Source organism: Glycine max, chromosome 17, assembly GCF_000004515.6.
Source record: "Glycine max cultivar Williams 82 chromosome 17, Glycine_max_v4.0, whole genome shotgun sequence".
Classification (NCBI taxonomy): Eukaryota; Viridiplantae; Streptophyta; class Magnoliopsida; order Fabales; family Fabaceae; genus Glycine; species Glycine max.
This window is the reverse complement of record NC_038253.2, coordinates 25,595,510-25,617,306: the sequence shown is the minus strand read 5'-3', so window position 1 is coordinate 25,617,306 and position 21,797 is coordinate 25,595,510. Positions and strand designations below refer to the sequence as shown.

The 21,797-nt window shown below is 31.8% G+C and overlaps 1 long non-coding RNA gene across 4 annotated transcripts; it reads right to left on the bottom strand.

Moving 5' to 3' along the window:
- Positions 1–12,652: 12,652 nt before the first annotated feature.
- On the bottom strand, positions 12,653–17,060 carry LOC102661839 (uncharacterized). Of its 4 annotated transcripts, none has more exons than XR_003265164.2 (9): positions 15,773–17,060; positions 14,957–15,673; positions 14,815–14,874; positions 14,550–14,674; positions 14,339–14,379; positions 14,129–14,239; positions 13,431–13,687; positions 13,215–13,280; positions 12,653–13,120 (listed from the first exon to the last, which is right to left on the bottom strand). It is a non-coding gene; the product is annotated as an uncharacterized lncRNA (long non-coding RNA). The 4 variants fall into 4 exon arrangements; XR_005889205.1 differs by lacking the exon at positions 14,815–14,874 and having other exon boundaries at positions 14,550–14,677; positions 14,957–15,021; positions 15,136–15,673; XR_001385669.3 differs by lacking the exon at positions 14,815–14,874 and having other exon boundaries at positions 14,550–14,677; positions 14,957–15,021; positions 15,587–15,673; positions 15,773–17,059.
- Between the last annotated feature and the right edge of the window lie 4,737 nt (positions 17,061–21,797).

The window sequence follows — 21,797 nt, the reverse complement described above, 5'->3', positions numbered from 1 at the left end:
GAAGCAAGACCAAATGTCCACAAAATGGAAGGCCTGAGAGCAGTTGAAAAATGAAACTACAAATGATGAAGGTACAAAAACGAAAAAGAAAGAAACCAAACCAAGCAAAGAAAACAGTGAGAGAATGCGCAAAGACAGAGTAAGAAGTTTCTTGTTCTTGAATGATCGGGAATGCATGCAAAAGGTGGAGTAGTAGTTGAAGGAATGACCGGGAATGCATGCATAAAGTGACAGTTGGAGGCAGACTAAAATACCCAAAAAACCAACGAATTGGAATATTTTTGTCCTCGAATGCGTTTTATTTTTGTGTGTTATTTAAAAAATGGATGTTATTATAGTAATAATTTAAGTGTTGAAGGTAAAGTCGCCCTGGTGAAAGTTAGAAATGTTTGTATTTGTATTAATTTAGGTTATTACAATTTAATCGAAAAAATACAGGGTATAATAATAATGATAGTATTTCAGGTTAAACCATAACAACACAAAAAAAAAAAGCTTTAGCTAGAGTTTATTAATAACAACAACAACAACAACAACAACAATAATAATAATAATAATAATGAATAATAAAATGAAATAGAATTGTAAAGCAATATATATGACGATTTTTTTTAAAAAAAATGTTAAAGATAAGGAAAAATAAAATGTCCTGTGTACGACACACATGCTACAATGGACATAACAAAAGATTACAATTTCACAAAGATTAATTAACTTTAAAACCCGTTCTTAGTTTTGATCAATAATAATAATAATAATAATAATAATAATAATAATAATAATAATAATAATAATAACTAAACACTGGTATTTAGCATGCATGTTTATTTGTTTTGCAAAACATAAGTAAAATAAAAGACAACATGAAAATTTTTAAAAATTTAACATAAATAATAATTTAATTGGCAGTATTGAAATAAAAATAGATAAAAAAATGAGAGGCAATATCAAATAAGATGTCCACAAATTATATTATTATTTAATTATAAAATGGTAATAATAAATTTTTATTTTATATGCTAACTTTAAATAAAGTACTTAACATGTTACACTTAGTTGTAGATTTTTTTTTATATCGATAAAATAAGTTGGTATTTTTTGTTAAAAAAAATACACAGTTAACACAATTCCAGCCGAATATTTTCCATTTACAAAGATCTATTTGTTTTTTTTATTTCTTTTATGTAAATTTTGTATAAAAACAAACTATGGTAACCGTTTTTTATTTCCATAATTCATACTAATATTAATGATTGACTATATCTATGCTAAATCATGAAAAACATTATAACTTTCATGATAAATATTTACCGTCAATAAAAATGACACTATCAATCTAATTAGAAAGCATGATTTTTGGAAAAAATAATAAAAGCATCATATATATTAAATGACATAATTAAAACTTTAACTCCAACTATATATATCGAAACATGTATAATTGATATAATTAACCATATGACATGTATCATTATACATTTTAAATGTAAAGAAACAAAAAGTTGTTAAAAATATGCAAAGAGAAATTGGAAAAAAATGTATATAAATCATGGTCAAAATAATGTAAGAAGAATAGTGTTGTAGGAAAAAAAGTTTTTAAAAACGGTGAGCAAATAATAATAATCATAGTATTTCTGATGTACGCAGAAGTCAGTTAATTTTTTTTATTACATAATAGGAATAAAATGATGACCAAGCTTTATTAACATATAAATAGGAAAAATATAACTAAATAGAATAAAAGGATACTTAATTAACATGGTTAAACCTTTGTAGGCAAAAGCATTGAATCAAGAAAGTAATAAAGATGAAATTGTCTGATACCGTAATGTATTTGAGTAACAACATTAATCAAAACATAAAAGAAATTAACAAAAATAGTTTGTGTGCATGGTCTCTGTGCATGATCTTCAGCTAGAGAGGTCCTCATCATCCCATATAACTTCTTTTCTAAATAGAACTTCCTATACGTGTTCGTCAAATCTGAAGAAGAATATTACCTCATCTCCAGCCATTAAATTATTTTCAGAGAGATATTGGAACCATGGTTGGGCAACATATGGGACACCATCGTGCATGGTGATCTACCATTGGTTGCGTTTGCCATAGCCTCTCCGAACAGGAATTACTTTTTGTGATCCAAACAAAAAATTTAAAGCTGCTGGTGGAAGGACCTGCATTGAAACAAAAACAGTGATCATATGACTAAATGTTTTCCCTGTATTGTATTTACAACACTCAGGGTTATTTAAATTAAACCAATATAAAGAAAAAAAATTAATAATAGAATAGGTTTACTGTCATAAAGAAAAGTTGGGGTGAGAAAAATAACAACATGTGGTCCGCGTTAAAGCAAAATAAAAGAAAATAATTTAATAGCAAGAACATAATTGGGTGGCTAGCAAACCATTACCAAAGGGAAGTTGTGTTGCATCATGTGTTCAGTGACATCGGGTGTAAAGATGTGTCTCCTGGTTGCCAGAACCGACCTTGGACAGCCCTGCCTATGGATAGGTCCAATGACATCCACCTCGAAGGAAGTATTTTTGTCAGCAATAAAAAACCGCATGATGACACTGTCGTCAATGTCGTGAGTTCTTCTAAACTGCTTTAGCCCATCAGAAAAAAAGTATCGGCTGCCATATTTGTGAAACCTAACAAAATGTGTGGTTCCATTATACTGAAACAAAACATACGTCGGGTAATATGGCCTCCATTGTCTATGGTAAGACAATGGAACCTCAATGATGTTCTGCAAGGAAACATGTTAACATTAAATAAAAGAATTTTGTTTCATATGAAATAAGGGAACAAGAAAAATGGTTGAATGTTGACCTTGGAAACACGGAATGCGGCCGAAAACCATATTGCTGCCAACCAGTTTGATAGGCCCTATAGCACAAAAATTAATGAAATTAGTCACAGAACAAAACAGGGAATAATTTATCAAAAACTGGACAGGAAAAAATAAAGAACAAATCTTAGAGATCATAATGTAGTTTTTATAAGTCAAAATATGAAAGTAAAAGCCAACTTGTTTGTATTGTGTATATTATCGGTATGAAGTGTGGAGTTCAGGGCAAACAATATTGAATGGCATGTGCTACAGATTTTTTATGGCTCTGAATTTTTAATGCAAACAAAGGTTTTGTTCTCAAATTAGTATTATAAATTATAAAACTGGGGCAGTAATTTATATATGACCTATAACAGACAACAGTCCTTGAATATGGATCATTCATAAATTATAAAATACCTAATGTTGTCAGAATTTGATGCTAAGTGTATTAGATTTAATCAACATGCATGAGTGAGTATTATAAATTTGGATCAATATATGGTAACATCTTGCAATTTTATATGAAGCAACAGAAGAGATAGGTAGAAAAATTTATCTTTTTGTGGTGTAGCAGTCAAAATAGCTATTAAATTTGGGAGTCAAAATTGATAATGTTAATCAAGGAAAATATATGCATGCATGTACTCAATATGTCATCTATAACAGATAATAGTCTTTTAATCTGTGTGTAGAATAGCAGAGGACAAAAAAAACCTTGCTTGTAGCCGATGATGAATGTGAAGTCATGCTTGTCTGGGTTAAGTTGAAATGTCAGTCATATCGGGGGTTAGTGTTATAACTTGTTTCAAATATTAAGCTACTTGATTAAAGTTCTCCTGGATGGCAAATATAGGTGAGTAAAAACAATTGGGTGTAGATGTGTGGAAGGGGAATGGTTTTTGGAGAAGAAGTGCGGGAGTCACAGAGTAATTGCCGAGAAGATGTAAGTGTGGAAGCAATGTCTTCCAAGACTATTTTGATGATGCCAATGAATCAAGAGTCAAACAAGTTTCAAGAATCAAGATCAAGATTCAAGATTCAAGAATCAAGAGAAGACTCAATCAAGATAAGTATTAAAAGATTTTTTCAAAACATTGAATAGCACAAGAATTTTTCAAAAAGAAAAATCTTTTACCAAAGAGTTTTACTCTCTGGTAATCGATTACCAGAAGGCAGTAATCGATTACCAGTAGCCAGCATTCTTTTCAAAACTGATTTACAAAGCTGTAATCGATTACCAATGTTTTAAAACGTTAGATTTCAAATTTCAAGAGTCACAACTTGTGATAAAACTTTTTCAAATCATTTCAAACTTGTGTAATCGATTACACAATACTTGTAATCGATTACCAGTGTTTCTAAACATTTTGATTTTAAAATTTAAACATGAAGAGTCATATCTGTTGGTGTGTAATCTATTACACTATGATGGTAATCGATTACCAGTGACTGATTTCGAAAAATAAATTACCAAGAGTCACAATTCTTAAAGTGACTTGTTTCTGAAGAGTTTTTCAAAAGTCGCAACCTTTAAGTGACTAGTTTTCAAAAAGACTCAACTTTTAAAGTGACTAGTTTTAAAGAAATTGCCAAGAGTCACAAACGTTAACTTGAGTCATCAAATGATTATAAATATGTGACCATGGCACGAATTTCAAAAAGACTGATTCCTTTCATGCATAACAGATTCCTTCATCTTTCTAAAAGTTTTTGTTCAATACTTTCTCTTTCAAGAAAAGTTCATTGACCAAGAACTTGTGCTATTTTTTTTCTTCATTCCTTCTCTCTTGTCAAAAGATTCAAAGGACTAATCACCTGGGAATTCTTTTGTTTCTTCCCTTCTCCCTCTTGACAAAAGATTTCAAAGGACTAACCGCCTGAGATATCTTTTTCCTTTTCCCTTTAAACAAAAGATTTCAAAGGACTAACCGCTTGAGATATCTTTTGTTTCCCCTTACAAAGATTCAAGGGACTAACCGCCTGAGAATTCTTTGTCTTAACACATTGGAGCATACATCCTTTGTGGTACAAGTAGAGCGTACATCTACTTGGGTTGTGATACTGAGAACAAGAGAGGGTACATCTCTTGTGGATCAAATCAAGTGGAGCGTACATCCACTTGGTTGTTCAAAGAGAACAAGGGAGGGTACATCCCTTTTGAATCTTTGCTTGTAAAGGTTTTTACAAGGTTATTGGAAATCTCAAGAACCGGTGGTTGCTTGGGGACTGGATGTAGGCACGGGTTGTTGCCGAACCAGTATAAATCTTGTGTTTGTCTTCTTCTTCCCTACACTCTTTAATTTCCGTTATGTACTTTTTATTTCCTCTTTACTTTTTTCTAAGTTATTTCTTTTGTTCTTTACTTTCTAATAACTTAGTAGTAAAGCCTAATTGAATCTAGTAACATTAAGAAGGATAAGTTTTTAATTAGTCAAGGGTCATTAATAATTAATTCAACCCCCCCCCCCCCTTCTTAATTATTCTGAGGCCACTTGATCCAACAAGTGGTATCAGAGTAGGTATCTTGAGAAAAGTTTCACAACTTCAAGATTCATGGTCTCCTCAAATTCTCTGTTTCCCGAGGAAAACTCCATCCATAGGCCACCTATCTTTAATGGTGAGGGTTACCACTATTGGAAAACCCGAATGCAAATCTTTATTGAAGCTATAGATTTAAACATTTGGGAAGCAATAGAAATAGGACCTTATGTACCCAACATAGTAGATGCAAGCACAAGCACAACAACAGAAAAACCTAGAGATAAATGGACTGAAGAGGATAGAAGAAGAATCCAATATAATCTTAAAGCCAAAAACATTATTACTTCTGCCCTAGGAATAGATGAATATTTTAGAGTGTCAAATTGTTCAAATGCAAAGGAGATGTGGGATACTCTCCAACTTACACATGAAGGCACCACTAATGTGAAAAGATCTAGTCAACACCCTTACACATGAATATGAATTATTTAGGATGAACACTAATGAGAACATCCAAAGCATGCAGAAAAGATTCACACACATAGTCAATCACCTTGCCTCCTTAGGAAAAACCTTTCCTAATGAAGATTTAATTAATAAAGTTTTGAGATGCTTAAGTAGGGAATGACAGCCCAAGGTAACTGCCATTTTTTAAAGTAAAGATCTTTCTTCTATGTCTCTTGCCACTCTTTTTGGAAAACTGCAAGAACATGAAATGGAACTTCAACGTCTCAACCAAAATGAAGAGACCGACAAAAGGAAAAGAAGCATATCACTCAAAGCCTCCTCCTCAATGCAAGAAGAAGAAGAAAAAGAAGAATCTGATGATGAAGAGGACTTCTCACTCTTTGTGAAGAAGTTTCATAAATTCATCAAAAATAGAAGAATGGAGAGACGCCATAACTTCGACAATGGGAAGAGATCTCAAGAAGGTTCCCCAACACTTAAATGCTATAGTGTAATCGACCCAGTCACATAAAGGCACACTGCCCCACAAATGAATCATGGCCAGAAAAGAATGAGAAGAAAAGCGATGAAGAAAGAAGATCCAAGAAGGCGTATATTGCTTGGGATGACAATGACTCATCCGATGGTTCACAGAAGGAGATCAACCTTCTATCCAAGGACTATGAGAGCGATGAGAACATCTCACAAGAAGATTAAGCAAAAAGCAAAAGTCTGACTTCCATATTTAAAGATCTAGGCACTTAAATCATGAAAAAGGCAACATCAAAACCATTCTCTTTTAAATTAAGTTGGCTGAAACTTTCCTTTCAATTAACTTGTTATATGATGACTAACAAAATTTTATTTGTTGGTCTTGGTTAATTGCTATTATGAGTATGTGCTTATATGTTTGATTGAGTTATTTTTCCTTTCTCAAAGCTTGAAGTTTATTCTTAAAACAAATATTTGATGATGCCTATGATTCTTGCATAATTTTTAATATGATATGTGAATTACGTGCTTAAGGTTCATTCATAAAGTTTTTCAAAAATCCATTATGTTATATATATTTATTTTTATATAAGATTTTTCAGATATAAAGTATTTTTTGATTCTGAAAAATGTGTTATCAAGCATGAGCATGATAAAGATATTGAGCATATAGGTTTCAAAGAAAATAATGTTTACATGATTGATTGAGTTCTTTGAACTTTCCAAGTTTTTAAATTACCTTTAACAAATCTGAATGTTTGATGATGTCTGTGATCTATATCCTTCAATCCTTGTATGATTCTTGTTTGATATGTTTGAATTACTTGATTGATTGCTTACCTTCCACCACCATCTTCATAGATTTAGATTATTATTATATTATATTTTAAGCCGTGTATTTGGCTATGTTTTTATAACATTATTCTCTGAACATTTGGGATTGTTTTTAGTATTTGCTACTAGTTAATTATGACTGAACATGGTGATTATATTTATTTTCTCTTAGATGTTTATGATTATGTGTTAGTTATTTTGATGATATATGTCTAGTTGTATGTACTTACATTTGGTATTATGCTTTGTGTATGTTTTAAAATTATTTATGTATAATTTTATTTTACGCACTTTGGCTTTTTGATGTTGCCAAAGGGGGAGAGAAAATGGGTATTTTAGAAATCAAGATATAATATTTTCAAAGCTTTATAATTAAGCATAAATTCAAAAAGAAAGGGGGAGAAAGAGATGAGTGAACGATACAACAAAACTTATATGTATTCTCTTGATTTCAGGATAGTCATCATAAAAAAGGGGGAGATGGTGGAAGCAATGTCTTCCAAGATTATTTTGATGATGCCAAAGAATCAAGAGTCAAGCAAGTTTCAAGAATCAAGATCAAGATTCAAGATTCAAGAATAATCAAGATTCAAGATTCGAGAATCAAGATTCAAGATTCAAGAATCAAGAGAAGACTCAATCAAGGTAAGTATTAAAAGAATTTTTCAAAACATTGAATAGCACAAGAATTTTTCAAAAAGAAAAATCTTTTACCAAAGAATTTTACTCTCTGGTAACCGATTACGAGAAGGCAGTTGTCGCAACCTACCCTTTTGCGGGCGAGCGAGGCGAGGCTCACGGGTGCGTTTTCCAAAGGAGGAAAATGTGCGGAGTCGCCACCAACGTTTATTTGTGGAAAACGTAGGAAAAAACCGAAGGAAACCGGTCATAAAGAATATTCTAAGTTCGGGAGTTGTATTTACGTTTGAGGAAGGTATTAGCACATCTCACGTTTGTCTCAAAGGACAACAGCCTTATTTTTAGAATTGTGTGAAATTGTGTTACCCTAACTTTTATTTCTTTTTTATTTTTGAGGTCGACAAAAGCGGGGCTCTTGCTCCTACGTACCCTCCATCGAAGAGGAAATCAAACCTACGTAGTTCTTTTTTAAGGGTGAATCAAGCGATTCTTTTTACTCGGAAGGTGGTCATTTTAAGGCGTTGGACCTTAAAGATGATCCTTTTTACTTGGTAAGAAAAACTGAGGTATTAAATCTTAAAATCCTTTTTAGTGATTTTTTGCGGACGAGCTTGACTTTACGAGTTGATTTTAGCCTTAGTTTCACTTTAGTTATTTAGTCAATTTCAATTAAGAAAGAGAAATCCCAAAGAGAAACGTTCGATTGATTTTTTTGCTTTATTTTACTAAAAGATATTTTTTGATTATTATATTATTATTTTACCTCTTTTTGGTTTCAACGTGGTTACGGCAGGATCGAACGGTCGGATTTCATTTTAATAGAAATTAACGGATATTACAAATCAAATGATTGGTGAAAATTTATTTTATTTTTTGATTAGGCGAGAAAATGACTTAAGTAAATGACTGAAGCACGTCAAAAGGGGGTACGAAAAGTAAATGAAACGAGAATAAAAGTACACGAAACAAATGGGGACCACCACGGGTACATAGAATGAATTGAAAAGTTCGATTTCGGGTACTTACCGGTTGAAGACCGAAGAACAATGAAAAACGAACGATGAATGACGAAGAACGGTTGAAAATCTTCGTGAAATCACCCACAGAAACGTTACTGAAGCGCCTCGGCTTGGATTTTCTTCACGGAAACAATTTTCCTCAGTAATTTCAAGTGAATACGAAGTGCCAAGAAGGATGAACCCCTTCCTTCTTCACTCCTCCCTCTATTTATAGCAAAATAGGGGAGGAGCTTGCCACCCAGCTCGCCTAGGCGAGTCAAATTGCTTCCTCTAGAAGCAACCGTTGCTATTTGCACCCCCTTTTTTTACTAAATATACCCCCTTTGCTTTTTTTGGTGATTCTTTTTCCATAACGTTACGAAACTTTACGAATTTCGTAACGATACTTGTTTTCTTTCCGTAAGGTTACGGAACCTTACGGATCATGTAATTACTCCTTTTTTAGCTTTCGAAAAGTTACGGAAACTCACGGATTGCGTAACAATACTTCCTTTTAATTTTCGGCACGTTACGGAATTTCACGGATTGCGTAACAATGCTTCCTTTTGATTTCCGACGTGTCTCGGAACTTCACATATTGTGCAAAAAAGGGTGCTAAGTACCTCGAAGCGGTCAAACAAAGGTTACATGCCATGAAACAATGGTCCCCGGACGAAATTAGGGTATGACAGCATTAATCGATTACCAGTAACCAGCATTCTTTTCAAAACTGATTTACAAAGCTGTAATCGATTACCATAATCATGTAATCGATTACCAATGTTTCAAAATGTTAGATTTCAAATTTCAAGAGTCACAACTCGTGATAAAACTTTTTCAAATCATTTCAAACTTGTGTAATCAATTACATAATACTTGTAATCGATTACCAGTGTTTTTAAAAAATTTTATTTTCAAATTTAAACATGAAGAGTCACATCTGTTGGTGTGTAATCGATTATACTATGATGGTAATCAATTACCAGTGACTGATTTCGAAAAATAAATTACCAAAAGTCACAATTCTTAAAGTGACTTGTTACTGAAGAGTTTTTCAAAAGTCACAACCTTTAAGTAACTAGTTTTCAAAAAGAGTCACAACTTTTAAAGTGACTAGTTTTAAAGAAATTGTCAATAGTCACAAACTTTAACTTGAGTCATCAAATGATTATAAATATGTGACCATGGCATGAACTTCAAAAAGACTGATTCCTTTCATGCATAACAGATTTCCTTCATCTTTCTAAAAGTTTTTGTTCAATACTTTCTCTTTCAAGAAAAGTTCATTGACCGAAAACTTGTGCTATTTTTTTCTTCATTCCTTCTCTCTTGTCAAAAGATTCAAAGGACTAATCACTTGGGAATTCTTTTGTTTCTTCCCTTCTCCCTCTTGACAAAAGATTTCAAAGGACTAACCGCCTGAGATATCTTTTTCCCTTTCCCTTTAAACAAAAGATTTCAAAAGACTAACAGCTTGAGATATCTTTTGTTTCCCCTTACAAAGATTCAAGGGACTAACCGTCTGAGAATTCTTTGTCTTAACACATTGGAGCGTACATCCTTTGTGGTACAAGTAGAGCGTACATCTACTTGGGTTGTGATACTGAGAACAAGAGAGGGTACATCTCTTGTGGATCAGTTTAAGTGGAGCTTACATCCACTTGGTTGTTCAAAGAGAACAAGGGAGGGTACATCCCTTGTGGATCTTTGCTTGTAAAGGTTTTTACAAGGTTATTGGAAATCTCAAGAACCGGTGGTTGCTTGGGGACTAGATGTAGGCACGGGTTGTTGTTGAACCAATATAAATCTTGTGTTTGTCTTCTTCTTCCCTACTCTCTTTAATTTTCGTTGTGTACTTTTTATTTCCGCTTTACTTTTGTCTAAGTTATTGCTTTTTTTCTTTACTTTTTAATAACTTAGTAGTAAAGCCTAATATAATCTAGTAACATTAAGAAGGATAAGTTTTTAATTAGTCAAGGCTCATTAATAATTAATTAAACCCCCCCTTCTAATTATTCTGAGGCCACTTAATCCAACAGTAAGTGAGGAAATAGAGATGAATGTAGAAATTCTGTAGCATTATTGATTGTTGGCTTCGAGGATTGCATGTGAAGAGTCATATATTATAATTATAAATATATGAGCTGATATTTTTTTTGTAAATTTAATGTGTATTAGAAGTTTAAATTACAATAAAAGAAAAAATATAAAAGAAATAAATATTATTGAATAATAATATTTTTTGTTGATAGATCAAGTAATAACTTTATTTTTGTCTTGACTTTTTTTAAAATCAGAAAAATTAAAGTTAGTTTTTTAAAAAAAATAAACTATAAAAAATTGGAATAAATAGAGGTTAAAAAAGATTTTTTTTCCTTATACATGTAGTTCTATTTGGAATGAGTTTATTGGTTTTAAATGAATTTTACTTATAAAATATAACATCGATTAACTTAGATATAAATGTATGGCAAGAAAAAAAGGATAAAAATTGTTTTTTTGAACTTCGATTGAGACAATTAGAATCATAGAAAAACGATTAGTATAATATAATAATTACAATAATAGAGGTATATAGCGTTTTGTCAAAATAACAAAACAAAAGAAAAACAATATCCAAAGTAGTATCATAAAAAGTTGCCAAAATAGACATTTTATTAACCTTGTAACAATCAAATGCTGCTGTAGACTGCAATATTAATGGGTGGTTGATTTGCGGTCCGAGACCATTTGAAAAAATACAACTTAGCATTTGAGTATGCTGTCTTAGCAAGAGAAGTTATGTTTGGTGATGTTGCAAAGAAATAGAGGCTTAAATAACTAAATGCAAAGGACAAAAGATTATGATTGAGTTAAGTATCTAACAAAGTTGTTAATATAATTGAATTAAATGTGAAAAAACCAATACAGCAAAATGACTAATGTGTGATGGTAATCAAGTTTAACATCGATGAAACAGAAGAAGTTTGATTGTGTGATATGTGGACATAGATCGAACAGCTACACAGGCAAACATATAAATTATATATATGTATGTGCTCTAAGAACACAGCATGCTAGGATAGGTTTTCTTTTTTTTTTTTTTATATCAAGGAAATGTGAAAATAGAACATGGATATTACATGGTCTGTAAAACATAAGCATTCGAATAGGTAGCAAATAAATATGAGATGACTATACCAGGGAATGTCTAAGATGATACTATGTTGATGAGAGGATCAGTTGTTTTATTCTGGAATAGTTTTTATAATTTTTTTCTATTAAATGTCAAAATAGGATATGCATATTACTTCATCTATAAAGTATAATCAGTTGAATATGCAGGAAATAAAGATAACATGACAGCAGAAGGGAAAAACATGGATAGACACCAGAATATAGACAAAATAAAAGAATGTTGGAGGTTCCTAAAATTAAAACATCTACAGGCAGGAAAGGATATCTAGAAAGAACTTAAATAGAAGGCATAAATAATGCGTACTATTCAGACATCATATATAATTGAGAATTTTGTGTCCATCGAATAACAATTTGGGTGTTGGAACTAAATTTAGTAACTATTATCACAGGTCAGTATGAATGGACAATGATACATGTAAAGCTAGAGAAAGTAAAATAATGAGGAAATAACAGAAATAGGCAGATTTAGCATTGTTACCGTATGAGAAAGGGAAAATATTCGGCAACTTTAAAAACTCCAAAAGATAGACAGAAATGGAAAGATAAAATAATTATTTTATTTTCTTATAAATCTCATTTATAAGACTTAGTATAGATTAGAATTATTACAATTATTTGTATAAAGAACGCTCAAGAAGCCTCAATTTAATCAGTTACTTTAGAAAGTTTAACTTGATTATTATCGATATACACAGCCAATAAACAGGAGACAATGGAACATTGGAAAGTTATCAGATGAAGCCTGCTTTCATTGATCCCATGCTTTCATATAAATCTTAATAATACTTGTTATTGCAAACGACCATCTCATTTGAATTCATATATATATATATATATATATATATACGTATAACATAGAAGGCTAGCATTTAGAATAATCGTGACATGATGGTTCAATCGTTAGCATGTTCATAATTCAAGTTTTTTTTATATCATGGTTCAATCGTCTGCCTCATGCCTGTTGTTCAAGCGAAGGACTGAAATGAAGATCAAAATTCCATCTGTGTTCATAGACCATAAAGTTGATAGTAACTGACTTGTAGATATTTAAGTGCTTCCTCAACTGTTTTAGGTCATTAGCAAAGAACAATTTTCATTGATATTGTCTGAGGCATATTTGGTATGAGGCTCCATCATAGTTAAACCGGGCGAATTTTGGATAACGTGGCGCCCACTGTGAATGGTAGAATGAAGGTATTTATATATAGTCCTGGTCAGAAAATGTGGTAAGCGCAGATGTTATGTATCAAGGCAAAGGAATGCGTTGAAAAAACAATATGAATAAAAGAGTAGTCAAATATCACCTTCTCATTGTGAAATGCTGCAATAAATTGTAATATGCAGGGCCGGGTCATTATGGGATCCCTCATCTACAATAAGATAGCCATGATTGTTGCAGTTACAGCAACCATTCAGCGTGAAGAGAGCAATCATTGCAATTACAACAAAGATTCAGGGTGAGGAGAAGCAATTAATTGAAAACAAAAGCTAAGCAAATTAAAGTTTGCTAGACTACTTACCCTGCTTGACGTTGTTGATGATGTCGAGCTCATCTTTGAGATGGTCAGAAACTAATGATTGTTTGGGGAAAAATCTAAGATAACATATTACAGCAATGTGGTGAAGCCTCTGCATCCTCTGCTATATAAGCTAAACCTCAGGATGTTATAGGAAGGTGAAGGAGCAGATTGAACGCATTAAATTACTACATTTTCCCAAAATTCCAATTAATGGAAGATTGGTTTGGTTGGAAACTGTCCAGTCTCAATCGCTGTTTCTGAAGAGTCAAAATTGCACGGGGGTTAGAATCATTCGCAGGCTAGACGATTGTGCAAGCAGATCAATATTTATTCATTCATAGTAAATTATAATGGCCTAAATGCTTTATATACCACACAACAACATGAGCAAACAATGCATGTTAGATATACCATATGTCATATTTCTGAATCAAAATAGAATAACATATGATTTAAAAATTCCTACATGACTTAAAGCAAAACAATTAAAACCAAACCAAGTTAATCTGACATTAACATTCAATGACCATGCAGGGGAAAAAATGCACCAATACGGGTAAAAAACAGCATCCATAGTTATGGATAACAATTGGAACAATCCTGCTAATAGAATTTACTAATAGATTTTAGTTGCCAACCACATGTGGTTAGATTCTTTATCGAACAAAACAAATATGAAACATAAATAACAGATTTACCCAAGAAATCCAATTAATGTGGCCAAACAATACTAGACTGAGCTTCTGTAAGAAATGCATCCTATGAGATAATTGGCTGAAAACAATTGCCAGCTAATGAAGGATAGGAACCTGTGAATGAATGGATAACAGAAGAATCAGATGAATCTGATAAAGAGGAAAAACAACAAAAAAGTATAAAAAAAAGTAGCATTGGCAGGAAAAACCAACCGTGAAATAAATGCAAATTCAGCAAATGCATGCAACAAAACCTGGAAAAACATAGATCATATAAAATATTTGATTAATAACTTGGCAAACTAACTAAAAGTTAACAATCAAAATTATCAAGAGAGTTAAGCTCGGCAAAATATGTCATTAATAACTTGGCAAATAGATTCACCAAAGGCAGAACAAAATGCATAAAAGATGAGCAAAATACCTTTGATTTAATTGTTGCTTCCATTCCACCGGCTGATTAATTGCCAACTTAGAAGCGAGCAAAGAATTGCTAACTAAGGATGAATAGCATCCTCCAACAGGCAGAAATAGAAGCATAAGTTGGATCTGCTGAAGAAGAAAAGCAACAAACTATATATGATACCCGACAATAAAATGTAGAATAATTAATAAAGTTAAATAAATGTTAGAAACAATATTAGACATTAACCGTAAAACATATTAGACATTAACCGTAACTACATAACTTTAAAAACAACCCTTATACTTGGTGATGAGAAAGGGCAAAAGACAGCCTCAGGGACTACCTAGATAACAAAAAATAAACAATTCAACCAAAAAACCATGCATATGCAACTAAACTTAGCAGGAAGGCAACAAAAGAAAAACCTCATATGGAGAACACAAAATTGCACGTGTCAGTAGGAGGTAAACTAAACTGGAACTCAAGATACCTGCATGAAAAAGAAAGCAAGGAAACGAAGCAAGTAAAGCAGCATCCAACACTCAACAATAAGCAAATGAAGCAAAAACAAAGAAAGAAGCTTTGGAGTAGTTGAGGGAATGACCGGGAATCCATAAAAAAGTTGAAACTTGCACTCAAGTGGAAATGTGAAAAAAAACAACAAATTGAACAGGCCGCAACACATGGACCATTGCCACAATAGTAACTTTCAATGCCCCGTATTTGATGAGACAATCACCAAGAAAACCATCAGCTACATGGTATAACATCAGACATAACAGAATTATTACAAAAGAATATCAAGTTGCCGATTTTCTTATTGTCCTGAGCCGCTTAAATTAGGACCAACTCAACACCATAAATAAACATCCATAAGCAATCAACAACGTACAAAAAAAACAATATTGCACGTTTTGCAAAAGGACAAATATTAATCATGAAACAAAGCCCACATGCATTGAACAAAACAAAAACTCATAAGGCAGACCAACATCGACAAAAATCGACACACCAAATCAAAACAACACCCCAAAAAATCTACATGCAAAACCAACCACAAAATGGAAGACTTTCAGAATTGGGCATTGAGACCCGCTCAGTTTTGACACGCCCTTCCCAGTGGAGTTCATAGCCTCTAGGTTCTGCTCAGTTATCATCAAGGGAATCATTTCCAAGTCAGACACAAAGACCATTTCTGAGATAAATAACATTTGTGAAGTAATTATCTTATTTATGTTTACCTGTTAATCGCTTCTTTGCCTGCCTCTTGCTGAATTTTACACCTGTGATATTTCCTGCAGGAGTTTATTTGTCTAACTATTGGTACAATCACAAATTAACAACCATTGTTATGGACAATCACTCATGGTGTTATGCAGCTTGCATTTAGTGCCATAAGAAAATAGATGGCTATACAGAACCGTTTGTGTGCCCTCGTGGCAAGCATAATGTTAACCAAGCAAACTAAGAAAGCAAAATTCAACACATGTCAGCAGTTCAAGCATGTGCACAATAGTCTTTTCCCTATACATCTCTTGGATAAGACTTAGTATAGATATAGAGAGAATATAGATAGACATAGAATATAGAATACAAAATATAGATACATTTTACCCTTTTTGTGATCTCCTTCACCTTGCCTAAATAACAACCAAAACATACACCAAATAAAATTAACAAAGATACAACCAAATATGCATAGACATAGAAAACATTAAACGCATTGCAATTATAGGTCAGCTCATGCTTCTCTGAAAGACTTACCTATTCGGCGATCTTCTTGACCCTGCCTATAACACAACCAAAGCATACACCAAATGACCTCAGGTAAGCCAGAATTGGGAAAAAAGGTAACAACTAAACATGCATAGATATTAGGAAACATTTGACACATCGTCATCATGCGTCTGTCAAATACCAAACAACATCAAAGATATCAGTTATTGTTATTGAAAAACCACAAACAAAGCCGAAAACATTTGTGAACAACAAATCAACAACAACACCACCAAAAAACATGCATGTGTAACCAAACATGCATATTGAAACAACAATCCGTGCGAAACACACAGTGCATGCATGGAACAAAAGCTCAAGAGCGAAAACCAAAACAGTGAAAACAAACAACATTCCTTGCGAAACACAACATGCATCAATGAAACAAAATCTCGACAACAAAAACCAAAACCGATGAAACAAAAGTTCAACAGGAAAAACCAAAACCAGATAATAATAGCTGAAAATAAAAATGGAAACTTTAAGTATTTAAGCATAAAGAAAACAAAACCCAGACTTGACATGGAAAACACATAAAAAGAAAGAAAGGAAAGAAACGAAGGAAGCAAAATGAAGAAGAAACAAAGGCAACGAAGAAGAAAGAAAGCAAAACGCAACGAAGAAGAAAGAAAGGAAATGGAGTTGGTGAAGAATGGACGGGCAATGCAGCAGCACATGACACCTGTAAGCAATTTAAGAAAAAGAAGACACGTGCAATAATACGTGGAGCAACCAACAGACCTGGAAGTGTGATGCAAAAATGCCCAAAAAACCAATAAATTGGACACATGTCAATAGTTGGAGCATGGGCACAATAGCCTCTTCCATATACATCTCATTTATAAGACTTAGTATAGATGTAAGTATAAATAATTTGTAACCATATATATATATATATATATATATATATATATATATTATAAATAAAACTAAAAGTATATAAAAATATAATTTAAATACTTAAATGGATTTATTGTATTAATAAATTTTAAACTAAATTAAATTAGTTTTTTAAATTATATTTTTATATATTTTAAATTTTATTGACATACTTTTGATTATTTTTAGTAATCCTCCCTTAAAAGATTTAATAAATATTTAATAATTAATGAAATATATATTACTTATCGTAAAAAACATATACTTATTAATAAATCTAATAATATATGTTATTAATGATATATATTAATCTTTTAATGATATTTTTTTCATTAATTATAATCTAACCCAAAGAGATATGTATACTAATTAATAGATATGATAAAAATGATATTTCTATGTCTTTTTATCAATTGTTATTACCTAGGTTAATTATATGCTTTTGTATATTATTATAAGTCTCATATATATATATATATATATATATATATATTTCTAATTATTAAGATTACATTATAGACATATTTATATATAATTCGAATAAAATTGTTGGATCAAGTGGCCTCAAAATAATTAAAAGGGGGGGGAGGTTGAATTAATTATTAATGTGTCTTGACTAATTAAAAAATTATCTTTCTTAATGTTACTAGATTCAACTAGGCTTTTACTACAAAGTTAAGAAAGTAAAAAACAAAAACAGAAACTTAACCAAAAGTAAAAGCGGCAATTAAAAGTATACATCGAAAATTAAAGAGTGTAGGGAAGAAGAAGACAAACACAAGATTTATACTGGTTCGACCACAATCCGTGCCTACATCCAGTCCCCAAGCAACCAACAGTTCTTGAGATTTCTTTCAACCTTGTAAAATCCTTTACAAGCCAAAGATCCACAAGGGATGTACCCTCCCTTGTTCTCTTTGAACAACCAAGTGGATGTACCCTCCACTTGAACTGATCCATAAGAGATGTACCCTCTCTTGTTCTCAGTATAACAACCCAAGTAGAAGTACCCTCCAATGTGTTAGGACAAAGGATTCTCAGACGGTTAGTCCTTTGAATCTTTGTAAGGGGAAACAAAAGATATCTTAGGCGGTTAGTCCTTTGAAATCTTTTGTTTAAGGGGAAGGGAAGAATCAAAAGAATTCTCAGGCGGTTAGTCCTTTGAATTCTCTTGGAAAGAGATAAGGGAGACACAAAAGAATTCAGGCGGTTAGTCCTTCTATTCTTTTGGCAAAGGGAGAAGAGAAGAAAAGATAGCACACTTTTGTTTTCTGCAGAATTTTCACTTACAGAAAAACAAGGTTTGGAAAAACAAAACTTAGAAAGCTTTTTGGCAAAGGAAGAACAAGAAGAGAGATGAATAGAAAGGAATTCTTAGAAGTTCTCAAAAATTGTTAAAGAGTTGTAAAAAGTTCTATTGAATGCAAGTCAAGGTCTTACTTTTATAGACTCTTCATGTCTGATCAAGAAAACCATTGGAAGAGTTATAACCTTGAGAAAATCATGTCAAGAGTTACAACTTTTGACTTTTTATTCGAAAGTTATCACTGGTAATCAATTACCATAATCATGTAAAAGATTACGCAATGCATTTTATGAAAAGTTGTGACTCTTCACAATTAGATTTGAATTCCAACGTTCATATACACTGGTAATCGATTACCAATATAGTGTAATTGATTACACCATTTGAAAAATATTTTGGAACATTGCAAATCAGTTAAAAACATTTTGAAATCAAATTTGGTCACTGGTAATCAATTTACATGAAACTGGTAATCGATTACCAGAGAGTAAATACTCTGGTAACTTAAAATTTTTTTGAGAAAACTCTTTTGTAAAACAAAATTGTGCTATGTTTGGATTTTTTGAAAAAATACTTCGCTTGTGAAGTCTTGATTGTTGCTTCTCGATTTCTTCTCTTGAATCTTGAAATCAACTTTTCTTGAATCTTGAATCTTGAGTCTTGAATCTTGATCTTGATTGTTCTTGAATCTTGAATCTTGAATCTTGAAACTTAATTGTTCTTGAATCTTGATTCTTTGAGACTTGATTCTTGAAGCCGGATTCTTTGGAACTTGCTTAACTCTTGATTCTTTGACATCATCAAAATAATCTTGGAAGTCATTGCTTCCACAAAAATTTGATTACTATCAAGATAATATATATTTTTAATTTATATACTTTCGTTGAATCTTGTGTTTAGTTCCCAAACATTCATATTGAGCAATCTAGTCCTTGAATTTTATAGAAAAAATGTGTCTTTAGTCCTTCGTCACAACTTGAAGTTAAAAAAAATGCAAAAATTGAGGAGTAATGTAACACCCTTGATTGTCAACTTCTTGATAGCTGTCACACTATGATACTTCATACGATGACACTTCACTCAACTCTTTATTGATCAGAATCCTCCATAGGTAATCCTTTACGAGATCTCGACAATCTGCTTTAACAGTTTTTGGGATCAATGACTAACCTCACAAACCAATACAAGACTTTTTAACATGCTTTGTTCTCACTAACACACTTTCTGGGAAACTTCCCAAAAGGTCACTCATTTCATAATTATTCCAAGCCAAGCACGCTTAGCTATGGAGTTCTTAAGTAATGGGCTACTGAAAAATAAATGCATCTTGTTTGTATAGGTAGTACCAATTAATTCATTTAAATCATCCTTAATTGTATAATTTCATACATGCATAGTTTTTGGATCCCTGTTTTTCCAGTGTGATTCATTCGGGGTGTTACATGCCCACTATCTTCTACCTGGTTTGTTCTCGAATCACACCGTACTGGGAGAGATATTTGCTCTGATACCATTCATAACATACCTGATTTTCAACTTCTTGGCGGCTCTCAGACTACGACACTTTACACAATGATACTTCGCTCAACTGCTTGTTGGTCAAAACCCTCCACCGGTCAAAACCCTTCATAGGTAGCCCTTTCCGAGATATCAAAAATCTACTTCGGCTGCTTTCAAGATCAATGACTATCTCTATAAACCAACACAAGATTTTTCAACGTGTTTTGTTCTCACTAACACGCTTTCTGTGAAATTTCCTAGAAATTCATCCATCCCATAACTACTTCAAGCCGACATGTTTAGCTGTGGAGTTTTTAAGTAATGGACTACCGAAAAGTAGAAGCATTTTTTTATATAAGTAATACTAATTAATTCATTTAAGTCATTTGTAATTGTATAGTCACATACCTACATAACATCTAGATCTTCTTTTTTTCATGTGATTCGTCTCAAAGACTAAACCATTTTTTAAAATAAATTTTAAGGACTAAATTGCACGATGAGAGTTCGAGGACTAAAAATAAGATTCATCAAAAGCATAAGTGACTACAAACTTATTCTATCCTAGTTATTATTATATCTGATGAGTTACGTTTCTTCTTTTTTATGATGAGATTATTGTCTATTTGTGATTTCTGTTGTGTCTGTAAAATCAAAAAATCTTTCAAAATTTGAAACAAAAAATTAGTATGAATTATTTCTTTCTTATATCATTTGAATAAAAAAATTAAAAATAATTTTTTTTACGTATAAAATTATTAAATAATTTTATAAAGGTCATTCGTTATTAAATTTTATTTGTTAGAAGTTAAATATTTAAATAATTAAATTACAAAAGAAAAACACAGTCCCCTTTGATCCATTGTTGGATCCTTCCCCGTATATGAGTGTAATTTTCTAAATATAAAATATTCTCACGATTAGTGTTGGTAAAGTTGATCCCGATCCCGTCTAATTTACCAACTGTAAATTCACCAAAAATGAAGTAGGATAGGTTGACGTATTTTTTAATAAATGAGTCAAGATTTTTTATTATTATTTTTTTTTTGTTTTATGAGACATGCTACTTTGGCACTTTGGCTAAATTGAAAAAAAAAAATAGAAACAAGAAAGTTAAAAATTAAGAAAAAATGTAAATCGGAGTAGAAATTAAAGAATAAATAAAAACTCAGTTTGAGTTGAGACCTTTGAGGACTTGAAAATAAACAATTTAAAAACTCTTATCAGATTAATCTATTCCAACCCGCCAATAATTTAACGTACCTCGTAAAAAAAGATTGAATGTAACTAATTGGGTTATAATCAAATATGTTATATATTGAACATCAAATTTGCAAAAGCATTAGTTGACATCGATTATTTCTTAATTTGTATCCTTTTCATATCTAAGCATCTAAGAATTATACTACTCCAGAAAATTAATAAGAACTACTGTGTCCTAAATTTTTTGTACAAAAAACATTATTTTTTTTTTTCAATCTGGTCGGTTAGTTCGGTTAACTAATTGAGTGTTTGTGTTTGATTCTTACTCCAATGGTTACTTCACAAATTCCTATGTCGGATACTCGCATTCTATGAGAAAACAAATTGTTAACTTCCGATTCAATGCACATTCAATGTCTCAAGATTGCAAAATGAAACATTCAATAAGAAGAAATAATTAAAATTAAATAAACTTTTTCACGCGTGAAAATCTCAAATAATAGACAATTAAAATTTATTTTTTTAGGTAATTTGTAGGTTGTATTGTAACTTAAGTTCTATCGGCTTGAAAGCAGCAATGAGAAAAAGTATTTTAGGATTTC